The 20,859-nt window shown below is 41.5% G+C and overlaps 1 pseudogene; it reads right to left on the reverse strand.

Moving 5' to 3' along the window:
* Positions 1 to 2,286: 2,286 nt before the first annotated feature.
* LOC124614281 lies at positions 2,287 to 2,403 on the reverse strand (annotated as a pseudogene).
* Positions 2,404 to 20,859: the final 18,456 nt, after the last annotated feature.

The following is a 20,859-nucleotide window of genomic DNA, read 5'->3' on the forward strand; positions in this document are numbered from 1 at the left end:
CATGGTTATGCTCTGCCTTCCACAGAATGATAAGTACATTTTTGCTGCCTTGAAAAAAAGGCAACTTTGTGGTTTAATGTTTCTTTTTACGCGGGACATATCACGAAGAAGTTTTAGCATCAGTACGGAATTTGTAAAGTTTGGAGTGCTAACGTTTTATGCCTGTAAAAGACCGGAAAACTTTTAATATCTTATTATTTTGTTTTCTTTCAATACTAATGTTGCTGTTCACATTTAATGATTTTTACATGCAACATCGGCGGTTTCTTTACGACAGCGGAAGGAGTAAACTGCCGGTAATGTGTATGCGCTGTAGATAGTCATTGCACATTATATATACAAAGATGTACAGCAGTTACTATAGGTTATCTGTCTTGAGCTGACTGCAATCTAATTAAAATGTACTACACCAGATGTGTTTCGCTTTCATTGTCAAAGCATCTTCCCTGGTTATTGGTGTTGTTTTACATAATCTTCTCCTACCCTCCTTGCTAGCAGTAGCTAGTGTCGACAGGCACATCTGTACTTGATAATTTTTGGCATCCTACAATAGTTCCTGCTTTACAGAATTCACAATTATGTTTCTTAAGTGACACGACACATTATCCATTCTATGTATCACTATGATTTGCTTCCACCTAAACTTGTACAGGTGTTTTGTTAGAATTAAGTGCGAGATATAAAATACTGTTTTGCGCTGTGCTGTGAAGTGTGCAGTTTATTCCCTCCTATCAGTTTTAACTACTGTAGCAAGCCATGTAAACTGTTACACAAATTGTTTCTCCCGTATGCATTCTTTTCCGCTCTATATGTTTTTAAACAAAAACTGTACACACAACACTGTGCTGTTTCGTCTTCTTCACAGAAAACAGGAAAATTGTATTTATTGCTTATTGGCTTACCGTTAGAATACTACTACAAAGCCTTAATTTGCACTGAAATTAAGCAAAGCTCAGTGTCAATGACTGAGGGGTGGGAGGTGGGGAGGGGGGGGGGGGGGGGAGGGCATGGAGGAGATGGCTGGAGAAGAGAAGAGGAATTAGATGGAAGAGTCAGGGGGAAAGAGATGGACGGTGAGAGGGTGGAAATGGAGATGGACAGAGACGAGGCTGCATGCGGAGTCGCTCTCGTGTGTTGTCACCTTCCTGACTTCTTCACTACCCCAGCCGTACGCTCCAAGACCAGGCTCTCCGACAGCCGTGTCATTACGGAATTCTATGACATTTACTGGAAACCACGATCGTGAGTTTTCTATCGTGTATTTATTTGCGTAATTATTATTTTTCTTGTGGGGCCACTTGACATAGCTCCACCCTGTACACGGGATTCAACCAAAGTCAGTGGGCGAATTAAAAATAAAATGAAAGTCACTGGATGAACTGGAAGCACAACTAAATTCGTTTTAGTTGTCTAGAGATATCGCAGCGAGGGAAGATGAACCTCAGTAGCACATTAGAAGTATTGTACGGAGAGAATTACTTCTCCCTGTAGGTTCTTACCACACACTGATAATCTGCATTATCATTACCGCAAAAGTTAAACTGTAACTTTTCACTATCTGTCAATTAAAAATTCTTGATTATTTTTAAACTTGTCTTTGATATTCCAACGGACTTCTACTTATGTGAAAAATGGGTGGAAGAAAGAGATAAGATACGGTTTCGCGTACTTCGTAGAAGAACGTTACTACTGATGTTCGTACGTTCTGCAAACGCCGAGTATAATTCACAGTTGAGAGAAACGGTTGTGAATTCGCAACTGCTTTTCTAAAACTGTTTCCCAAATGCAGAGGTAGTAAAACACTTGGTTTCATAAGCTTTTATGATATCATCCGAAAAACAGAAAGCCTACTCGGAAACCTCGATGAAAAAGAAGAAAGGTAAAAAGAAAAAAGATCATAAAAACTTTATGTTTTTGTTTGCAAACACAGAGCTTGCTGATAACCTTTGGCATCACAACGCGGCACTACAGCAGACAGTTTCCGTGTTGCGCATCTTACCTAATGAACATTAAACTCGATCAGGTAGCAGTTTCTGCTAATTGATGGACGTGTCGCCATACTGCACTGGTTGGTGCAGTGCATTGCACTCCGTCTTCAGGTCACAAGTGGCCCATCGGGACCATCCGACCGCCGTGTCATCCTCAGGCGAAGATGCGGATAGGAGGGGCGTGTGGTCAGCACACCGGTCTCCCGGTCGTTATGATGGTTTTCTTTGACCGGAGCCGCTACTATTCGGTCGAGTAGCTCCTCAATTGGCATCACGATGCTGAGTGCTCCCCGAAAAATGGCAACAGCACATGGCGACTGGATGGTCACCCATCCAAGTTCCAGCCACGCCCGACAGCGCTTAGCTTCGGTGATCTCATGGGAACCGGTGTATCCACTGCGGCAAGGCCGTTGCCAGGTTGCGGCAGTGAGCAGCGCATAAATGGTGATAACGAGAGAATTCCCTCGCGGAATCGGTGTACATATGAACTCCCCTTGTCCTCCGCCGGAGCTCTATTCGGACTCCCGTAATTCGCCCACTGTAAACCATGCGCAATAATAGTTTGTGGGAACAGTAGCCGCAGCTTCACGTATTAATGAATTTCGGTCAGAGTGTCGCTGATTGCTCCGCTTTATTCAGACGTGTTTTATTTTACAGCCTCATTAAACGACGCTGCAGAAATGGGCGCGCAGTGCCGACACGTAAAAACACGGGCAGCAGCTGCCCTCTTGGGCGCCATATTGGCACCGTTACGAGCGCGGGTAGTCGCCGTGGTCGTGGCGGGGCCTGTAGCTTGCGGTTTCGTAAACGACCCCTACATACGAACTGGCGCGTCGGTAATTGACATGCGTGGTTGTAAAATGTGTATTTACACGTAGCAAAGGGGCAGGGAAATGTGATACCTCGTTTCACCTGAGTTGTTGAGAATTTATGTGTGGAGTCGCCTGTAGAGTGAAAAACATTGCTCGTTGAACGTCCCCAGACCTGAATTTCACAAGCGGCTATCACTTACATGAACATCAGCCACACTCTGAAGCCACTAAATTTGTGGAGTGAAACATTTTTGAGTTTTACAAGTTGTTCTGGGTCAATTGTTCTTACTGATACAAGTCAACAATCTCCCACTAAACAAGACAGATAACTCGAAAGTATTTATCTTTGTAGGTTGCACAATTGTTATTGTGAAAGACATGGGATGTAATGTAAATTGTGTAGCTAACAGGTTAGTCAGTAACTTCAGCATGTGGTATTCAGAGAACAGATTAAGGCAAAAACCGAAATTTTGGTATCCATAGACGGTCAAACAGGCAGTAAGGTCTACTATTTGAAATATTTAAGACTGAGGCTGGAAAACTTTGCTTGAAACATCAAGCTCAAGATCTTGTGCAGAAACCGAACGTTGTCATCTTCGCTATAAGGATGATCCTGATGTGTTGGTAAATGTGCCAACACCTTGCAGATAAAGGAGGCCGAAAGGCACGCTATCTAACGCAGACGGGCGTGAATTCTGGAACAGGATAAGTAGTGAATTCTAATAAGAAAAGTAGGCAGCTCCTCGAATACTTATCTTTTATTTATCCTTGTTGTATACATCGTTCTTCTTGTGGAGACATTTCATACGATAGCTATCAAACTATGTAAGGCTAATGGCGCCTTGCTAGGTCGTAGCCATGGACTTAGCTGAAGGCTATTCTAACAGTCTCTCGGCAAATGAGAGAAAGGCTTCGTAAGTGTAGTCGCTAGCAAAGTCGTCGTACAACTGGGGCGAGTGCTCGTCCGTATCTCGAGACCTGCCTTGTGGTGGCGCTCGGTCTGCGATCACACAGTGGCGACACGCGGGTCAGACATGTACTAAATGGACCGCGGCCGATTTAAGCTACCACCTAGCAAGTGTGGTGTCTGGCGGTGACACCACAGATCCCACAGTTTATGACCCTGAAACACGGTTTGCTTACTTTCACTCTTTTGTCTTACATGGAGAGCTCCGTGCGGTCACCAATAATATTCTTACTCCTTAAAAAGGCGATCGGACCGATGTGTGGTGTCCTGTTGTATCCTGACTACTCGTGAAATGTGGGATGTCTAGGAAACCTGCTTTCTCGGATCGCTAGATAACAATTCAAGCAAATCGTATCATTGAATTTTATTACAAAAGGAAATGATTACAATACTTTACTTTGACAATAATACAGAAGTGTCGCAACCAAAGGTCGACATACAAATAAGAAATCTCCTCAGTGTATACAATTCCTGAGTCGCTGGTCTTGAAGTGCCTAATCTTGATGCTCCTGTAGAAGTGGGCCGCGACCAGTCGGCGCGGCTCTTACGCCCTCTTCGCATAGAGGACGCTGCCGTCGCGTTCTCGTCCAGGAGAGGGGTCGGTCACCCTGGAATTGCCTAACTTCTTCACAGCCCTCTCTGCTCCTTCGCGCTTGACTTTACGCTGGAATATGCCCATACGCGAATTCGTGCAAGTGGTTTTTCAGATGTCTCGTATTCGAGCTCGCCATCCATGAACTTAAATTTCTTTGCAGTATTTGTTGTTGACAGTGTTGACTCATTCAGAAGAAGCTGCAACATTCATGGGGATGCGCTACTCAGCAGATTTCACTTACAATAGGCTCCCAGTAGAACTGAAGAAAAGAATAATACACATTGAGTATTGAAAGACAAGTTGAAAGATTTCCTTGTGGCACGCCCCATCTATTCTGTACAGAAGTTCCTGGTAGCACTTTACAGTTCGCTCTATAATGTGTTATTTCTTCATATACATCCACATGTTTTGTTAATTTTATAATTCTTTTGTTTGAATTTTTTTAAATAATTGTTCTGTAACCTAAGTACTGACTCGTTCCACGACCATGTCTCTTGTGGTCCCAAGGAACCTGATAGATAAATAAATAAATAAATAAATAAATATTTAAACATTTTCAACTTCGAAGTGATTCATGAAAATGAAGGACAACTTGAGTGAAGAGGGGAAGTAGAAATGCCGGTGTATAACTGCAAAAATGTTTGAGAAAAATACATTGATTCACAGATCTTCATGATGTAAACTGTGTTCTAGTGGATCCTAAATTATGCTAATACTAAATAAGCCATTGTTAGGCATCTTTAAAGTGGGTGTTTCCCCCATATGATAGGGATCATGCTCTGAAGAGCTGGAGGAGTCTTGTGTGAAGATATCGTATTAACAATAATTTCCAGTATTTAGTTTTTTCATGAATTATTATTTAACTTACAGACCATCCAGAACATGAAACATTACTCCAAGATGCTTTACAAGTTTACTATTTTTAAGTGGGTCCTTCATTTCCTACCTTACAGATGCATAACTGATGTACCTGTAGTGTCGGCAGACTTGCCAACACTACGCACACTAAATGAAAGAGGCGGCCAAGATGCACGCGCTAACTCCCGCAGGTGGGCGTTAGGTCTGAAACAGGATACGTAATGAATGCTATAAAGAAAAATACGTAGCTGCTGGAATACTTAACTTTAATCCATCCTTTATATACAGCGTTCTTGATGATACAAGTGAAACTCTCTCTCTAGATAAATGCAATGTAATGCTAATGGCGCCTTGCTAGGTCGTAGCCATTGACTTAGCTGAAGGCTATTCTAACTATCTTCTCTGCAAATAAACGAGGCTTCGTCCGTTGCATCGCTAGCTAAGTCGTCCGTACAACTGGGGCGAGTGCTAGTCCGTCTCTCGAGACCTGCCGTGTGGTGGCACTCGGTCTGCGATCACTGACAGTGGCGACACGCGGGTCCGACATGTACTAATGGACCGCGGCCGATTTAAAGCTACCACCTAGCAAGTGTGGTGTCTGGCGGTGACACCACAGTACCATTTCTTTCTTAGATTGTGGAGATACTTGGGTGCAACATGTTCAACAGCTTCCACACTCCTTTCATTCAAATTCCAGGTATCATTGATACAAACTTTGTACACTTATTCTTTGACACAGCACCAAAAGGAAGCTATCCGAATAAGTAAACTCGCATGATGGAGCTAGTCATGCAATATGACCAGTTATTCATATACATCAATACAGGGATTTCCTATCCAGAAAGTTATGAACATCACCATCGCATTGGAAGAATATGATGTCTTGTGTGCAAATATGTTGTTAGACCTACACTCAGTAGTGTTTCATCTAATGATTAACTGTTAACACCATGCTGGGAAACTATGTTTACATCAATATGCTTTCATTAATAGACTGTTTTGGAACTTAATTTACATAGTGATATGTTAATTACACTATATGGCTGGAGAAGCTGAATTAAGTTAATTACGTGGGCCCATACTAAATAAAAGTGTAAATCTTCCATCAGTATTAACTTAATATGTAGAAGCGATGCTGCAGGAGTTTAGTTAAAGGATATTATTATTCATCTTGCATTTAAAAATGAATCTGTTTTGAACCACAGTTAGACCATCGAAAAATGCATTTATGAAACTTATATGTAAATAATGTAAATATTTAACATCTTTCTGTCACACATTGCAATTAAAAACCAAACATTGTATGTCAATTGTATTAATGATTAGCCCTGTGTAGGTTCCCTTGATTGCAGTTATTAATTTGTGCTCACTACTTGATATAATCCAAGAGGAAAGTAGCTGACGAAGTACATTTACAGTGTTGTGGAAGACATACATTTACAGGGCTGGATTAGTGTACTTTATTGCCATGCAGTGTATATCAGGTGTGTTGGGAAGAATCAGAGCTGTTTGTGTGGGCAAGCATAGAGGAACACTGGCTTCTGAGTGTCCAAAGACCTCAGCTGAACTGGATCAGGCCGTAATGATAAAGACTATAGTTTATGGTAATTACTTACCCCAAGAACCTAACTGTTAAGTGCTCTCCAAGCAGACTTGAAAGTGCCACGCGTGAGGCCTATCATCAGAAGGGTCCAGCAGCGGAAGTACTGTTTCTTTCTAGGATTCTGCAACCTATGCGCTTAGAATTTCCTTACATTTCACCAAATTATACGATTTGGATTTCGATTCCTTTGCTGTTGCATTACATCCCCTTTTCAAAAGTTACAAACGACATGCTTGCCAAGAAAGTTCCCTTTCAATTGCAGTCTGCTACCTCTTACTTCTTTTGTGTCGTAAATCTGCTTATCGTGTCCGTTGTTATGATACCACTGATCATGGTGGCAAAACAAGCCTGAGGTCTTTACCGTAAATGCAGTAATTTAGTGATGTATGGGTGGAGAGTTGGGAATGGGCGGGCGTAATGGCAGGAACTACGACCACGGCACACTGCTTGCTTGCTCCTGCCTGCAGGAGGCCGGGAACATCGTATCCTAAATCTTCATTTGATTTTGAGTTTTATGTAGCAATTTTGTACCAAAACTATGCTGTAATCTATTTAATAATTCAGTATGCAGATCTGAGTCGTAAATAAAATTAAATCACTAATGCTTGCATGATAGGTACAATGTCAAGGATTGCAGATCGAATTTAGAACTATCTCCTTTCATTTTGGTCTTATGATGGATTCCTGCAATTTGATGCAGCGCGAGGCTTTTTGCTGGTTGCAAAAGAGTGAGAATCATGCGGAAACCATGTGGCTCGTAAAAATGCTTGTGCTGAAAGCGAACTCTCGATCAGTTATACGAGAGTGCTGTGCCAGCTAAATGCAGTGGGAGGAAGGATGGTCCACCCGCTGTAGAGTTTCATTTTTATAAAGTTTCATACCGGTTTGCCTGTTAGGAGGGCCGGCCGCGGTGGTCTAGCGGTTCTAGGCGCGCAGTCCGGAACCGCGCGACTGCTACGGTCGCAGGTTCGAATCCTGCCTCGGGCATGGATGTGTGTGATGTCGTGTGATTAAGTAGTTCTAAGTTCTAGGGGACTGATGACCACAAATGTTAAGTCCCATAGTACTCAGAGCCATTTGAACCTGTTAGGAGGAACAGGATAAAATCACAACACTGCTAGCATGTTCGAAGGAGATTAGTTAGAATTGTTGTTCAGAAGTTAGTAAGCAGACCCCTGAGTCGCTCATAGCAATTGTTTCGGGCGTATGAGAGGATTCCCGCACATTCATAAGTGCACACTTTCTTATTGCCCATAACTATAAATCTGTCATATAGTGAGGGAAACTTTCTGCCAACTGTTCTGCTCCAGGGAAGAAATTTACTTCATTGGTTAAAGATAGCAGAAAACATAAGAACGGGATTGTTTGCATGTTTCTTGAATTATCATTGGACAGAACTCGCAAGGTATTTTGTAATTAGCCATCAAAATTCTAAAGCTGCCAGAACAACCTAAGTTCTCTAGAGGAGAGTGAGAGAACACATGCTTCAGGGGCGTCGCAGCGAACACTTGCTCCAGGGGGATGACAGAGAAGATTTCTCCGCAGGGCTCGATACCCTATACTTCGTCTTAGAGCTGCAGAGTGAGATTTCTGTAACTTAGAACAGAAATCAGATGCCAGATCTAAACTTATAATTATCACTACAATGGTAAGCATTTGCCATATTAGCATTCACCAAGGAGAGGAAAGTGCAAAGTCATTTATCTTGCATCAAGGCTTTATTTTTCTGATATAAGTTTTACAACGAGCTAACTCCACCCACTACGCACTTCAGTGAGTGTACTGGTGTTTGTTAGTGCTTTTCCGAGACTTTTCTTTAGCCTATTAGCTTTTTCCACAATCACTGCAAATATTCATGTACACAATTTTCAATCTTTTGTATCATGAGCCATGTGTCAAATCTATCGCACATGTTGTTCCCCAGATAATTATATTCTTGTGTCAGCGAAAGAAACATTTTTGATATATTTTAGCAATAAATAATATTTTGATAGTAGCCTCTAGTTTCTTTTCATATTTAATTGATCCTACAGCTACTCGTATATGTCTCTGCGAAGCGCGGTACCCATATTTCATGCTTCATTGGGACACCATTGTTAATTTAGCTAGACACACCATTTTCTATTGCGTGACTTCGTTTTATTTTAACTCACATGACCTTATGCGGTGTTATCTCACAGTCTAGGTCATCGGGATAGATTTTATAGCATCTAAGAGGTGTGTTAAAAACATGGAACATTCTTCTGTGATAGCTGAAAGCACACAGCTCGTGTCATAGTCATTTTCACAAATAAAATCGGACCGTTAACTAATCTAGTATGTAAACTAGCAACAAGCATTCACATTTGTCCTCTAAGATTCGTGCGCAGTTGATTCGTATGGTTTTCTATGTGATCATATCCTGAAGTGGTATCAACTAACTTGTCATACGCATCACTGTATATTATGTATATTAAGATCTATTTTTCTGCATCTGTCTCGGCATCTCAACAGTAAACTACTCTGTTTTTGGCAGACCGGCTTCTTTATTTTCAAGCAACACCTGGGTTTATAACTTTACTCACGGAAATTTTTTGAAACGTGTAGAAACAGCTGGAAAGCATCCCTGAGAGGACAAGTAGCATTAAAGGTGGAAATGTTCCTTGGGTAAGTGCGCCAATTATCCCCTCACACATGGAGGCTGTACAGATGTTGATGGTTTACTGTCACCATACCATGGGGGTTCTCTTTAGCCCACAGGTGGGTCTGAAGGTTGACGATACTGGGCCTCGTACAGGTAGCGCCATCTGTGAAGAGGACGGATGACAGAAATCCCAGCACCGCAGTGGCCTGTGCGACGAACCAGCGACAAAATCGTCATCGCAGAGGAACGTTCGTAGGTAACGATGCCTGCATGGGTTGTAAATGATACGGATACAAGCAGTTGTGGAGAATGTTACACTCAGGCATCTGGATTACCCCATGCTGGTGGGACACCTGCCTTATGCCGATACGTTTTACGTTGTTCAACAACTTTTATGTCCCCTTACATGGAACGCATTTCCGGTCATAAGGTAAGGTCCCCAAACATGGCCCCCGTTTTTTATCACTTGTAAAACCATCAAACTGCTAGAAGAAACGCAAGTGAATGTGTCACTATGGAGCCAATAATGTTTACTATATGTGGCAAGGTCAACTTTCGTAATAATTTCATGGAGAATATAAAATATAATGATAACAAAAAAGTGGCGTTCCTTTATTTATTTTGACAGTTGGTAATAAAATCGCAAAACACGTAAGAACCTACAAAACTTAATTAATACTAAAAACGCTCGGGAATTAACTTTTAAGTTATAAACAATGAGTGTAAATAAACGTAGTTTTACGTAAAATTCGTCCATTCCAGTTTTCATGTCTCCACGAAAAGCACTGTACCCACCGGATCCATTTTTTACCTTTGTTGTCCTGCGAATACAGTTTGTTACACACTGGGCATTTTGCATATTCACCGCCGTCACTTTCATCAGTAGTATCTATTTAACCAGAATTATGATCGAAATATTCTGTAGTGTTATTTGTATGAACTTCACTGTTCTTCTCGAACTGTGATGTTTTATTTATGACGAATTTCATTAGTTAATATATTTATTGTGATCTTGAAGTTAAAACGCGTAACTACCTGAAGAGGTGTCTTCATGACGATCGCGGGTGAGCACCACATATTATTCTTCCTTTTCTTTTTTGTGCTATTAATACTTCCTTCCTAAGTGGTGAGCTGCCTCAGGAAATTATTCCATAAAAAAATATTCGGTGGAAGTATGCAAGATGTGACAGAAAGTTGGTTCGTCTTTTTCCAGGTCTATCAATTATACGAAGAACAAAAGCAGCTGAACATAATTGTTTGAGAAGGTCAGTGATGTTCTTCTTCCACTTCATATATTCGTTAATATGTGCAATCAAAAAGTGGGACATTCTAAAATATTTACCGACACCTGTTCAAGTGCTACATCAGTTGTTAGAACCGCTACTTCTCATTCAAGTTGCTCGTTAACTGAGCAGACCCGTTCCAGTCCTCCCACCAAGGAAAAAGCCCTGGCAGTACGAAGAATTGAAAACGGGTCATCCTGACGGCCGTCAACCACGCTAACGACTCTCAAGGGGATCACGCCTATCCTCACCAGTTTCATTTATACGAATGCGTGGTGTCTGTTTCTCAGACACGTCTAAAAGAACAGACACTACGCGTTCATGTGAGTGATATGTCTCGATGGGCTTTAAATCCACAATCATCATTGCAAACGAACGTTTACGTTCGACATTCAGCGGGAATCTAAACTTAAAGACCACGGAGGACATCGACAGGGACTGGGAATGAGTGGCGGTACTGATTCGGAATGGGTGTCGGTCGAGGAGCGTGTCGAGGTAGTCCACATAATCCGGGTCACGCAGTAGTTGAGGCAGCTGCCCAGTAAGCAGGAGATCCCGGGTTCGGGTCTTGTTCTCGCACACATTTTCACTTGTCACCGCTGATTTTGCATTAGCCCCAAAGTAGCTGATGTCATCAGTTCCTTTGCTTTTCTTTATCCCTCCTCCACCTTCAGTCTACATAATGCTCACCGATGTGAGTATTATGTAGACTCAATGTATGGTATCTGCAGGGTGTGGCCAGAAATGAAAGCGACAGACGTGGGCGCTTCTGATGCCAGAGCGTTTAGAAAAAAAAAAAAAAGTATTGCGGCCCGGGTATGTTTGCCTATTTTCCCTGCAACAGTGTCTACAGTGGAGAGAATGGAGACCGGTAATCCCAGGTTTGTGGGTTCGAGTTGTCCTGCCGAAACCGACTTTTACTGTTTACGTTATTTGCTCTGTAAATAACCCGAAATAATGTTCAGGATTTCGTATTTATTAATATTTTTCTAAAAGGGACGAAAAGATAAGACAAATTTCCGATTGGAACTAAATATCTAAGAAAGGAGCACTCTGCAAATAATTTTCCAAGAAGGGATTATTATAACGTTCGAGGCGACAGGGAAGATTAGAATATTCATTTGTCGACCTCAATCGAAACACTGTTTTTAATGTCATGTATAATGTAATATAATATTTTCTCTTTCCTCGTTGCCAGTAGCAATCAATTTCTAACGGAACTCTAGACCATCGATCGGCAAAAGTAGTTCTCGTAAAAAGACAGGATATGAACAAAGTAAACCACTACCATAGAGCAGAATACGCTATAACCCTTTCTACAAAATTCTTGCCGCCTACGTTTGCCTACAAGAGAGCCATACTCTTTTTGGCCAACGATTCAAAAAACGGTAAGTGAGTACGTGGCAAAATGTGGGATTGTCGCCATTTCATCATCGAGATGTGGGAAACTTACAGTAGCCTTATTCAACGAAATTTGACTGATTCCCCCCACCCTCGAGATGCACCCTGCTAATGGCACTTTGCTTTGTCTGTTTTTATGGTCATGTAACGAATTTGATCCAAGAGATTCAAAACTGTTTTATTTCATCGAGAGAGAAAAAGAAGCAACATCCTGAGAAGACTGCATGAAAATACATTCCATTGTACATCACTGTCCTCCACGAGCAATATTTGACCTGGTTAGCTGCCAAATTGTGCGATGCGTTAGAACCTTTCATAAGCGTAAACCAAATTTGTTTTTCTCTAGAAACTTTAAAACAACCACGTCATTGCAAAACTGCGTCGTTTGTGACTTGTAGGAGATGCCGAGAATATTACTGGTTCGCCTTTTTATACTACAAATAGCACAGCAGCATATGTAAATCATGAATCGTAAAATAATAAAACTTCGTAAAATAAAACTTCATAGACCCAGTTCTCCTGAATGCATTACAATTCCCTCCAGGATATTCATTTGCAATGGCGCATATTGCTATGTTTTTCCTCGTCAGGTCTTTTACGAGAATGTTAATAAATCCGGAAGGAGAGAGGCACACAGCTGTCACATGCAGTCCCGTTAGGTTGTGTTATTCACCTTCCATGCGGTTTAGTTATGTATCAACAGACACCCGACAGTCATGTCACCATACGTATGTTCTTACAGGCGTTTAGGTAGAAGGACACTGAGGCGGTTGTTTCAACCGCGAGTCTCATGAAATACAACGGAAATTCACTGAACATGCCTATTTATAGCAGAAAACTTGATTTCCAAGAATCATAAAGTCTAACGGGATTGTGACTGACTCCTGTGTGCCTCTCCTTCCATGTAGTCAACGCTCGCTTTGCAGAACGGTCCTGATGTAATCCGAGTAGATTAATGAATGCAATATATTGAGCATTATTTCCGTTTGTGTGCGGTGCAATTAACCTAAAAAAGAGAAGAAATAAGGAAACACGCTAACATGCACTGAGGTAACAAATGTCATAACATAGCGACATGCAAATATACAAATGGGGGCAGCAGAGCGTACAGAAGTTATAAAAGGGCAGTGCACTGGTGGAGCTCTCATTTGTAATCGTGTGATGCGTACCAAAAGGTTTCCGACTTGATTACGGCCGCTCGGCGGGTATTAACAGACTCTGAACCCGGAATGGTAGCTGGAGCTAGACGCATGGGACACTGCATTTTGGAGATCGTTAGAGGATTCAATGTTTTATGTTCCACGGTGTGAAGAGAGTGAAGAGAATAAAAATTTCGGGCATTACCTCCCACGTCGGACAACGCAGCGGCCGACGGCCGTCACTTCATGACGAGAGCACTACGTGAAATAACCGCAGAAATTATCGTGGGATGTATGACGAACTTATCCGTCAGGACTGTGCTGTGAAATTTGGCTTTAATTGACTATGGCAACGGATGACCAACTCGAGTGCATCGCTATCAGCTCGTGTTCATATCCGTTGGACCCTAGCCGACTGTGGTCTGGTCAAGTGAATCCCGATTTCAGTTGTTAAGTACTGATGGTAGGGTTCGAGTGTGGCCCACATGCCATGAAGTCATGGACCCAAGTTGTCAACGAGGCACTATGCAAGCTTGTGGTCCCTCCACAAAAATGTGGGCTGTCTTCACGCGTGATGTACAGGGTCGTCTGGTTGAACTGGTGATGTTCAGTTACTTGGAGAATATTTCCAACCGTCCGTGGACTTCATGTTCCCAAACAACGATACAATTTTTAAAGACGATAATACGCCATGTCACTGGGCCTTAATTGTACGCGATTGGTTTGAAAAACATTCTGGATAGTTCGAGCGTATGACTCGGCCACCCAGATCGCCCGACATGATTCCCATCGAACATTTGTGGGACATAATCGAGAGGTCAATTCGTGCACGAAATCCTGCGTTGGCAACACTTCCGCAATTATGGACAACTTTAGAGTTAGGATGGCTCAATATTTCTGCGGGGGAGCTCTAACGACTTGTTGAGTCCATGCCACATCGAATTGCTACTCTACGCGGTGCAAAAGGATGCCTGACACGAAATCAGGAAGCATACTATGACTTTTGTCACCACAGTGTAAAATCACTGAGTGATATCCCCCAGTCTAAGATATTCTCTAAACATGGCATTGCGATTACCACATATAGTGTGTGGTTTATTGCAAGAGGATTGTGCAGAGTAGCGCGTGGCGTCATGCACCTGTTCTCGCGTGGCAGTGAAGTGTGGAGTGCAGACGGCTGTGCTGAGCCAGACGGACGCAGTTCCTCTTTAAGGCCGTAAACGCAGCTGCAATATAGAGGGCGGGCGAGGAGGGGGCGGCGGTGGGGGCGGCGGCGGCGGCGGCGGTGGCTAATGCAGCGGGGGCGGCGCCGGCCGTCTGGACCGCGGCGTCGCGCCTCACTGCAACAAGTGACGCTCATCCCCACAACTGAAACGACGCCTCACTGGCGGCCGCCTTACTTGTGCACAATGTAACGCCTCGCGCCGCCTCCTCCCACATGATTAACTCACTAACAAAATTAGTGCTTCTCGTGTTTTTGGAGTTGTACACATATATACTTCACAATGGGCATTATTTTCGTGTTTTTTTTATACAAGAAGGCATTGTTGTAGTAATTTTAAAGACAAATGAAAAAATAAAGAGGTACTTCATTCGAAAAACGGAAGGGTTTCCTATAATTTTAAACATATTCTGATTACAAAACGGAAGTAGCAGTGCTATTCATATGATAGTAACGTTTCTTTGTATCAACTATTAACTGAGTGTAATTTAAAAATTAAGTTATCGATATTTTAAATCCTTACATTATATTTGTAAATTTTTTATATTCATTTTTTTAAACTTTTATAGCCATTTTTTATGAACTGTCGAACACTCCCAGTTAGAAACTCGTAACACACTTTTAGGATTCCGCTTCTGAATCGGTAAAAACGGAACGCTTATAGGATCGCTTTGTTGCCCGTCTGCCTGTCTGTCTGTCTGCCAGTCTGTCCGACTGTTAAGAACCCTTTTTCCAGGGACGCATAGAGGTACTAAGTTCAAAGACACTACTGGCCATTAAATTTGCTACATCACGAAGATGACGTGCTACAGACGCAAAATTTAACCGACAGGTAGATGCTGTGATATGCAAATGATTAGCTTTTCAGACCATTCACACAAGGTAAGCGCCGGTGGCGACACCTACAACGTACTGACAAGAGGAAAGTTTCCAACCGATTTCTCATACACAAACAGCAGTTGGCCGGCGTTGCCTGGTGAAACGGTGTTGTGATGCCTCATGTAAGGGGAAGAAATGATTACCATCATGTTTCCGACTTTGATAAATGTCGGATTGTAGCCTATCGTGATTGCGGTTTATCGTATCGCGATATTGCTGCTCGCGTTGATCGATATCCAATGACTGTTAGCAGAATATGGAATCGGTGGGTTCAGGAGAGTCGTACGGAACACCGTGCTGGATCCCGACGGCCTCGTATGACTAGCAGTCGAAATGACAGGCATTTTATCCGCATAGCTGTAACGGATCGTGCAGTCACGTCCCGATCCTTGAGTCAACAGATGGATGGGGACGTTTGCAAGTCAACAACCTTCTGCATTAACAGTTCGACGACGTTTGCAGCAGCATGGAATACTAGCTCGGAGACTGTGGCTGCGGTCACCCTTGACGCTGCATCATAGACACGAGTGCCTGCGATGGTGTACTCGACGAGACGAACCTGAGTGCGCGAATGGCAAAACGTCATTTTTTCGGGTGAATTCAGATTCTGTTTACAGCATCATGATGGTCGCAGCCGTATTTGGCGACATTGCGGTGAGCGCACATTGGAAGCGTATCGCCCGGCCATTGGTTACACGTCTCTCTCACCTCTTGTTCGCATTGACGGCACTTTGAACAGTTGACGTTACATTTCAGATGTGTTACGACCCGTGGCTCTACCCTTCATTCGATCCCTGCGAAACCCTACATTTCAGTAGGATAATGCACGACCGCATGTTGCGGGTCCTGTACAGGCCTTTCTGGATACAGAAAATGTTAGATTTCTGCCCTGTCCAGCACCTTCTCCAGATCTCTCACCAATTGAAAACGTCTGGTGTATGGTGGGCGAGCAACTGGCTCGTCACAATACGCCAGTCACTGCTCTTGACGAACTGTGGTATCGTTTTGAAGCTGCATGGCCAGCTGTACCTGTACACGCCATCCAAGCTCTGTTTGACTCAATGCCCAGGCGTATGAAGGCCGTTATTACGGCCAGAGATGGTTGTTCTGGGTACTGATTTATCAGGATCTATGCACCCAAATTCCGTGAAAATGTAATCACATGTCAGTTCTAGTATAATATAATTGTCCAATGAATACCCGTTTATTATCTGCATTTCTTCTTGATGTAGCAATTTTAATGGGCAGTAGTGTATATGTCACGTATGAAAGTCTATTGTCCCTTGCAGGTGTAACAATTTTAAACTTCTAAGTGAATAAAATCAAAAGTATTCGGTCATTTACGTCAAATATTTTTATACTAGTAAACTCACTCATCAAAACCTATAGGGTACTTTCCCTTGATCCTGAATCATGAAATCCGGCAGGAAGGAAGCATTCACAGCACAAGGAAAATAAAAAAGTCTCAAACTTGGTAACTGTAATTACATCACATAAAATTTATCTTTTGCCATTTGAACATACATTACATTCATCATTCGCCAAAAGTATAATAGACGACCTTTATGGCATGCAAATACGATGTGTGTTGTACTCATGTTGTTGTACGTAATCTGAAATCCACCGCTCGCTTCTTTTTGTATATACGGGTTAGTCTGAGAAGCTACTGCGGAGATTTCAATACGGTTTTGGAATTCCCCGTATTAATACATCATCATTATCGATACTGATAAAAGGCAAAAGTCGTTGAGATTCTCAGTTCCAAGGATGGATGAACAAGATATATGTATACATAATAAAGTTTGTACGGAACCCACAGAGGGCGAGGGTCAATTTTTTCTACTCGTTTTAAAGACCAGCGAAGTGATCTCATAAGTGAAGTGATCTGAAAGAAAAGCAGGATCTTCTATAATTTCAGTCAAACTCTCCTTACAAAATAAAAGTAGGAGTGCTATTCATAAGGCAGCAGTGTCTTTCTAATACAAGCTATAAACTAAGTGAAACTTAAATTACAAAGTAATCCATATTTTAAATTTTGACTTTATATTGTCGAAAAAATAGTTACTTTTTTTAAAATTTAGTTGTCAGTTTTTTGTAAATTGTTGAACATTTCTAGTTAGGAATATGTATCTCTCTCTTTATTTTACTAGCCTTCAGATAAGAAGAGAAGCTGAAATAATGAATTAAAATTTGGGCCAAAGCCAGGACTCGAACCCGAGTTTCCTCCTTATTACACAGATGTGTTATCCCCTACACCACCCTGGCACTGTGTTCATATTTGCTGCACAGACTACACTAGTCCAATGACTTCCCTAACACAAACTCAAAATTGCTTCTTCTAATTCGTCTCCGATATGGAAATATCACCCCAGAACTGTACGCAGTTCGTGCAGCTTGTTAGCCACAGTGCCAGGGTGTTGCAGTGAATAACACATCTACCTAGTAAGCAGGAGACGCACGTTTAATTTCCGAATATGGCACAAATTTTAATTCATTACTTCAGTTCTATCTTCATCGAGGATAAAGTCGAGACTCAGTATGTCTCCAGGAAAATGTAATTACATCAGATTATTAGCTTTTGTTTAAGTCTACGATTACTGCCAACAGATGGAACACCATAGAGAGGCAACACAGTGACGACGCTGAAGCAAAGTGATCAACCTGTAACAACAATAACACTGTACTATTGAACATATAATAATTTTTTCTTCTGATTTTTGATAAATTAGTGTAATCGATGTTCTGATTTCATTTCTTTTTTGTTTCATGCCATTATGTTAAAGAAACTGTAAACAAATTTCGATGTGAATATTAATATTTATGTCAAATTTCAAGCAATGTTATAACAGAATTGAAATGTAAGAAACATTGAAACTATTGTAAGATGTCGAAGTTGTAAATGTGTGTCTGGTCCATACGTAGGCAATGTATTAGGATATGCAGAATGCAAAACCTTTGGTGAATACCCTGTCTGTAGGGGAGCGGTAAAAGGTGGATGGCAGGCGAGCGCGGGAAAATGCACACGGGCGCGGCACGGTATAGCGGGCTCAGCAGTAGTAGTCGGAGTTGGGCATTGATCTGAGCAACACGTTCTGGATCGAGGAGGCTCTCCTGGAAGACGTGGTTTCATTGAGCCTCGGATGTGCCGTTTCCGACGCCTATACAGCATGGCAATATTCCACAGGCACTAAACGGAAAAGTATTGCGACGCTAAGAAGAAGCAAAGTGCCGATACATCAAGAGCCATGACTGTGATTGTATGTGTGCTCTGTTACTCGCCATCTCGCCGCCTGCCAACCGCCGCATCGATACAAACAGGTTGAAGCTTTTAGTACGGTATTCGTATGGACCAGTGTTACTTTTGTTCCATACTGTTCAATAACAACTTAAATGTTACCAGAACTGTCCTATCATTTAATTATCCTCACAACTAACATAGCCAGGGTCCTTTCCACATGTTGTGCAATCCGAGTGTCCCGAAATGAAGAATTAAAGTTTATGTTTATAATAATTACCTGCAGACCTAGCTATGTTAGAATGATGTTTAAAGAACTTTGTTGTTAATGAATCTATAGGTAAATAACAAAGGTCTGACAAAGTTGGAAGATAATTTTGAAATTGGTTTAGTAGTGAAGTTTGATTATTTGAGGTAGATATAATGGTATTTAAATGAGCAGGAAATAAGATGAAAAGAGTAGTAACTCATATATTCGTAATCTTGAGTACTTAGTGATTTCAGTAATCAAAATTTTCAACACAGTGATCATAACAGTTTCAGGGTCCCCCCCCCCCCCCCCCTTCTTTCTTATTATTCATTTGAATTCTGAAGTGTACTGAACTGATTTGACCAGCAAAGTTAAAGCCGATATAAAACCAAAATTTATCAGTGTTTTACCTTTATCAAAATTGACATTGTGTGTGTGTTTCGAAAGTGCTATTTCTAGGGTAACCTATGCCCGATTTTAATCCGGTCAATAGACAGTACGAAGTTTTGTAGTAAGCATTATAGTGTAATGTTATGTATTTATGAATTATCCATATTGGTACAGAAAGTGAAATTATCAGTTCAGTAGATTTTCCGGTTCTAAAATTTACCATATTATGCAGTGTTACTACGTATTGTTTGGCATGAACGTACATCAACTTGTACAGGGAAGAAACTTAGTTAATGCCTAATTTGGCTGGCGATCGTATTATTAACAAATAGGTAGCATCTTCTGTGTTGTTTCTTGTCCGTCCTAACTTGTAGTTGCACTTCGGACTTGCTTGCCGTATCATTGTTATTACTGAGTGGGTGTAAGTCTGATTTTGCCTCCATTTAGGTACACGCGGTCAAAATCTATTCAAAAGTCCTTTCTCTTAAGGTGAAGCCCGTCAACTTACCACAGTACAGGCTTTAAAGAGTATCGTGTGCATTAGCGCAGTGTTACAAACCCTCCGCCAAATTTTATGCCGTCAATACTAGTGGACGTGATACAGTATACAAGAAAAATAATATGTCAAGTAAGTACGAAATAACGTCCAACTGTTATTGTTTAGCAGTTGCAGCCAGAGGCGAAATTACCCCTGCTTATGACGTATGATCACTTGATATACATCGTCTTTCAGCCGTGACTGTAACACATACATACAAATACTTGTCCCAGACAATCTATTGCACGACATTCAGAACAAGAAGACGTGGTCAGGATCAGTCTTCTTGTCGTTTAAGAGTTAAGAGAAAAAAAATCTAGAAAAAATTTTCTTTTATGTGAATTGTGTGTGGCACATGATTAAACTTGTATTTGAATTTGGAACATGTGAAAAACAACTGTGTTACGTGAATTAAGTAAAATTCGACTGACGGTTCAGGTACATTACGACCTTACCCAACCGGGCAATCGAATACACCACGAAGTTCTTGGATGAACGTAAATTATTGGAATTAATACTTAAGACACTGACTAGGTAAACTAGCTTTCTCCTGAATTAGTTTATCATCTGCTCTTTACGTAGGTCCAAACTTTGCAAAATGACTAGCCATGCACAAAATCATCCCAAGACTGTTTCATAGAGTAATTTGTGATTTCCTTTGCATACAAACGGCGCCTGTTACAATTCGAAGCTATAATTTGAAACAATTAAATATCTATTTACAGGAAATTCCAGGCATTCCGTGATCTATACTTTCTATAATGAAAGTATACACCATTTAAAATTTCCAGGAAGTAATAAAAGTATTAATATTGGAGTAATGCCTACTGAAACAGTCAAAAACTTAATAACATACTTTAAACTTCTCATACGTTTCGGAAGTGCTACAAAGGATGATGCAAACCCTTGTCAATCCTCTCCATCGTCACAAAGTACTCGGAATATCATATGGCTTAAGGTATAGGCAAAGGGGAACATAGATGAAACTGATTAACTGAACAAGTAAACGACCACTTCAATGTACACAAAACACAGCGCAGTTATACAACATATGTAAAATATTTACACGGATCTAC

This window comes from Schistocerca americana, chromosome 4 (assembly GCF_021461395.2).
Source record: "Schistocerca americana isolate TAMUIC-IGC-003095 chromosome 4, iqSchAmer2.1, whole genome shotgun sequence".
NCBI lineage: Eukaryota > Metazoa > Arthropoda > Insecta > Orthoptera > Acrididae > Schistocerca > Schistocerca americana.